This window comes from Hemitrygon akajei, chromosome 10, assembly GCF_048418815.1.
Source record: "Hemitrygon akajei chromosome 10, sHemAka1.3, whole genome shotgun sequence".
NCBI lineage: Eukaryota > Metazoa > Chordata > Chondrichthyes > Myliobatiformes > Dasyatidae > Hemitrygon > Hemitrygon akajei.
This window is the reverse complement of record NC_133133.1, coordinates 126,341,791-126,347,772: the sequence shown is the minus strand read 5'-3', so window position 1 is coordinate 126,347,772 and position 5,982 is coordinate 126,341,791.

Sequence of the window (5,982 nt, the reverse complement as noted above, 5' to 3'; positions counted from 1 at the left end):
AAAGGGGGCGGCTCCGCTCAAAGAGGCGGCGGGGGCGGCGGCTTTAATATTAACACCGGGCCGGCAGCGAGGACTGAGCCGTGGAGGGGCACAAAAGGCTGGCCGGACACAGGGCGGCCTCGAACTGGTTTCCCCAACGCCCCCCACTCGCTTATACTTCCACACCATAGCTGATATGCATGTGTATGGCTGGTATACACACAACATATACAGCTGGTATGCATACATGCACACATAAACAGCTGGTATACAGACACACACACATACTGTATATATGGACACATCTGGTATGCACACATGCACAAACAGCTGGTATACACACTGTTGATATCCACACCTCATATATACACAGACAACTGGTACACACACAAACTAAAGATGAAAAATTATAAAAAAAATTAGCTTTATTTGTTTACGTACATCAAAACACTCGGCTAGTTTATATACAAACACACACAGACAAGATAAAGATTAAAAATGCTAAACATTAGCTTTATTTTTCATATGTACATTGAAACATACAGTGAAGTGGGCTGTTTGTGTCACCGGCCAACACAGTGAGAATGTACCGACAATCCATTGTCACTATGCTTCCAATGCCAACACTCACCCTGCAGGAGATACTAAGATGGGAAGATTGCTATTATTCATCAAAACTCCATTCTACAACGACTCTCCATCTAATGTTATCCCATCAAATGACATCTCTTCTGTCTCTCCTGCACAGTGACACTCCCATGGAAACTGTTCATTTCGGACCAAACCCTCTAACAGTAACCCAATGTACCCAGCGACCCAGTCACGCAAACCCAGCTCCCCAGTAAGTAGGGGGAGAGCAAATCACCACCTTATTGGACAGGAAGTTAATTAGCAGCACTAGTTATCAGCCAAGGACACATCTGACATGTGGGAGTTGTTTAAATACAAGCTGATCAAAGTTCAGGATTGACACGTTCCAGGAGGAAGGACAAGAATGGCAAAGTAAGAAAATCTTGGATGACAAGAGAGGTTATGGACTTATTCAAATAGAAAAGGGAAATATATGTAAAGTTAAGGAAGTTAAAATCAGACAGGGTCCTTAGAGAATATTGAGGTAGCAGGAAAGAGCCCAAGCTGGGGATGAAGGCCAAAAGGAGCCATAAAATATTCCTGACAAGTAGGATTAAAGAGAATCCCAAGACATTTTTTACTTATATTAAAATAAGGCGATAACTAGGGAGACGTTAGGATCACCATAGGCTAAAGGAGGGAATTTATGCTTGGAATTAGAGGATGTGGGCTGGGTACTAAGAGAGGACTTTGTGTCAGTATTGTTGGATCCTGCTGCTTCTGTAATCCAAAGATTCTTCGAAAGTCAAGAATGAGGCGTAAAACTTGCTGCTAAGCAACTTTATTAGTGTTAGAAGAAAAGAAAAAAAGCAGTCATGGTCAGCTCATACTCCAACTACAGATAACAAAAATTACTGTGATAACAATTAATCTTTTAAAGCCAAATTCATGTGGCATGACACTTGCTACGGAAAACTAAGAAGCTTCAAGAAAAATATAGAAGCAATTTTACCATAATTGTTGGAAAATTCACTGAACAATTCCACGAATATAGGTGATCAAATAAAAATACAAGGAAGGAAAATACTGTAACAATTCTACACACTAAGCAACAGTATTCACCAAGGGAGCAGTGTGAGGCACACAGGGCACGTTGAGATCAGGAAGGGGGTGTGCTGAGACTTTTGAAGAGCATTGAGGTGGGTAGACTCCAGACCCTGATGGGTATCGAGAAGGCAAGAGAAGGAACTGCTCAGCTTTTGATAAAGTTGTTTGTTTCTTCACTAGCCATGGGTGTGTGGAAGAAGATTAAGTCTGAGAATTAAGAATTAACCAAATTATGAGAGTAGCAGGGTAAGAAGCAGATAGTGTCTGTCTACTCGTACCAATTAGCAATAAGTCCTGTTAGAAATGAAGAACTGACAATGCACAGATGCAGTAAGTCCTGCTGGTAATGACAAACTGATAGCGCATGGATGTTGTGTGTAAGGCAAGTCCTCAAGGGTACAGGACTAATGACTTGGGTTTCTTATCATCTATGGGGAGGAACCATTGGCCTTCAAGATTACATGACCAACGGCTTGGTTTCTTATACTTAATGGAGAGGCTCCTTTGGCCTTCAAGGCTACAGGACTAATGGCTTGGTTTATTCTAATTGACAGGGAACTGATTGTGTACATGGGGATCCTATGTCTAACTTTGTGTAAGGTATGGAAGCATCCTGAACCTTGTCAATAAGGTCTAAACATGAAATCTTGACCCTGAAGACCGCTGAACTGCATGTATCTTAATGTATAACAGACCTTACTTGTGCTTGCTTTATCAGAGTCATAGCTGGCTCTCGGTGATCACTTAATAAAGTAATTAAACCAAATACCAAGGCCTGTGTCTTTTTTTAAGTCTGATCGGCAACAGTAATTTTCTTTAACAAGGTGAGATTCCAGAGGCCTGGAAAGTAGCCAATGTTATTGCTTTGTTCAAAAAGGAAACAGGGATAATCCATGAAATGATAGAATGCTGAGCCTCACGCTAGGGTAGGAAAGCTATAGGAGAGGATTCTCATGGACAGCATTCTTCAGCACTGGACTGAAAAACATGGCCTGACTCTGGACAGTCAAACATGGGAAGGTCACTCCTTGATAACTTCATTTTGAGAGGTAACAAAGGTGATCAGTGAGGGTAGAGTAGTGGACGTTGTCCGCATGGATTTTTCATAAGGCATTTGACAAAGCCCCTCACAGCAGGACAAGATGCACAGGACTTGGTACATTGGATTCAGACTCTCTTACCCACAGCAGACAGAAGCTAGTGGTGGAGGGATGTTATTCTGGCCAGAGGTCTGTGACCAGTGGTATTTCATTGGAATCAGTTTGGGTCCTCTGTTATTTGTGGTGTGTGTGTGTGTGTGTGTGTGTGTGTGTGTGTGTGTGTGTGTGTGTGTGTGTGTGTGTGTGTGTGTGTGTGTGTGTGTGTGTGTGTGTGTGTGTGTGTGTGTGTGTGTGTGTGTGTGTGTGTGTGTGTGTGTGTGTGTGTGTGTGTGTGTGTGTGTGAGAGAGAGAGAACAATATGGATGAAAATATAGATGGGTGGGTTTGTAAATTTTGCAGGTAACATAAAAATTGGTGGTGTTGTGACAAAGGAGAGGGCTGTCGAAGGATACAGAGCAGAACTTAGATCAGTGACAGATATGGGTAGAGAAATGGAGACCATCCCACCAAGTATGAGATGTTGGAAGTTCAAATGTAAGGGCCAAGTATAGTAATAAAGGCAGGACCCTTAACAGCATTAATGTACTGAGGGAGCTTGGAGTCTATAGCTCCCCGAAATTGGCCAGGCAAATAGAGAATTCTTATGGCCTGATGGCCTTCACTGGTTGACACATTGAGTATGAGAGAATGTATGTCATGTTGCAGCTATAAAAACTTTAGTTAGGCCACACTTGGAGTATTGCATGCAGTTCTGGTTGCCCCATTACAGGAGGGTGTCCTGGCTTTGGAGTGTGTGCAGAAGAGGTTAACCAGGATGCTGCCTGGATTGGAGGGTATATGCTATAAGAGGACGTTGGACAAATGGGTTGTTTTCCCTAAAGCAGCAGAGGCTGCGGAGCGGCTGGACAAATGTTTATAAAATCATGAAGGTAGACAGTTCAAATCTTCTTCTCAGTGTATAAATGTCAAGTAATAGAGAACAAGCATTTAAGGTAAGAGGGGAATTTTAAAGGAGATGTGCAGGGAAAGTTTTTTTCCACAGATGGTGGTGGGTGCCTGGAGTGTGTTGCCAGGGTGAGATGGAGGTAAGTACAACAGAGGTGTTTAATATGGACACATGAAAATGCATGGTTCGAGCTACATGGATCATGTACAGGTAGAGGAGAATTAGTTTAATTCAGCATTGTGTTCTGCGCAGACTTGGAGGGTAAAAGGGCTTGTTTCTGTGCAGAACTGTTCTATATGTAAAACATACACCATTAAACATTGAACAGGCCCTTCCGCCCACAATATTGTGGCAAACTAATGAAACGAGTAATTAGTGCCTAACCAAACTAATCCTTTCTGCCTTCCCAGTGTCCATATTCCTTCATCCTCTGCACATTCTGTTTATCTGAGAGCCACTTAAACACGTCTATGGTATTTGCCTCCACCACCACCCCCGACAGTGTATTCCAAGCACCCATCACTCTCTGTGTAAAAAAAACTTGCCTGCACATCTCCTTTGAACTTACCACCTCTCACCTTCGAGTGTATGCCCCCTAGTATGCACATTCTGACCCCTGGACCTGAAAATGTGCCATTTTGTTAAACCTCAGCACCATTTTTTAAAATATATATTAACTTACAGGATGTGGGCACCACCAGCTAAGCCAGCATTTATTGCCCATCTCTAGTTGCCCTTGAGAAGGTGGTGATGAGCTGCTTTCCTGAGCCACTGCAGTCCCTGAGGTGTAGGCACACCCACAAAGTTGTTAGTGAGGGAATTCCACGACAGTGATGGAACGGCGATAGGTTTCTAAGTCGGGATGGTGAGTGACTTGGAGGGGATTTCCAAATGGTGAGGTTTGCAGGTATTTGCTGTTCTTGCCCTTCTAGATGGTAGTGGTCGTGGGTCCGGAAGGCGCTGCCTTAGGAACTTCGGTGTGTTGTTGCAGTTCATCTTATAGATAGTACACACTACTTTAACTCAATATCCCTTCATTTCCTTATATCAAAAAATCTATTAATCCCTGTCCTTATTATATTGAACCCCCACAACTCACCTGATAGAGAATTCAAAAGGTTTACCACCATTTGGTGAAGATATTTAAACGTAGAACAGTACAGACAGGATCAGACCCTTCCACCCACAATGTTGTGCCTAATCAAACACCAAATAAACTTCTCCCTTCTGTCCACATAATATCCATATACCTCCATTCTATATATTTACATGTCTACCTGAGAGTCTCCAGAACACCTCTATCATTCTGTGTCCACCAGAACCCCTGACAGCACGTCCCAAGCACCCACTATTCTGTGTAATAAACTTGCCCCACACGTCTCTTCTGAACTTATCCCCTCTTACCTTAAGTGCCTGCCCTCTTGTATCAGACTTTTCAACTCTGTGGAAAAAGATGCTGCCTGTCTACACTATCTATGCCTCTCATGATCTTACAATTTCGACTTCAAGTTTAATTGGCATTCAACCATATGTAAAAGCCCATGAACACAGAACAGTCAGACACAACACAAGGCGCATATGGCACATATAACTTGTCAAGCAGTAAAATGCAGTCACATTAAAAAGTACACCCCAAGTCCCTGAGTCCATGGATGTTGTAGCAGTCTGCAGTCGAACTTCCTGATGAGCCAACGCAGGAGTGCAGCACTGACTCCAGCATGGGCACTGCACCATACTGCACTGGTGCGTATAGCATGGGCACTGCACCATACTGCACTGGTGCGTATAGCATGGGCACTGCACCATACTGCCTCTGGTACTGCACTGGTGTGTATTGACACCGACGCCTCTCTCCTGGGCAGCTGTGAATAGGCGACAATGCAGCTTGAGGCCTTGTCCTCTCTACGACCAAGGCCAAGCAGCTGCCCAACCACCCACCCCCACCATTCATCAGTAAACCAATGAATCGGACTTGCAACATACACATAGCTGATGTCCAAAAGCAACTAAGACAATCACTCAGTGTTACTCTGCACACCTTCTTCACACACTGACTCCAACTCTCTGACGCAGGCAGCATCACGGTCTGCACCGAGTCCGTTCCTTCAGTTTCTCCAATGAACGACTCGCTGGTTGCTGGACATTCATGGACTTGGGGGCCTGAATAACAAGGAGAGGTTACATAAAATAGGGCTTTATTTTCTGCAACGTAGGAGCTTGAGAGAGGTACACAAGATCATGAAGTGCATAGATATGGTGAAAGCCCACAGTCTTGCAGGG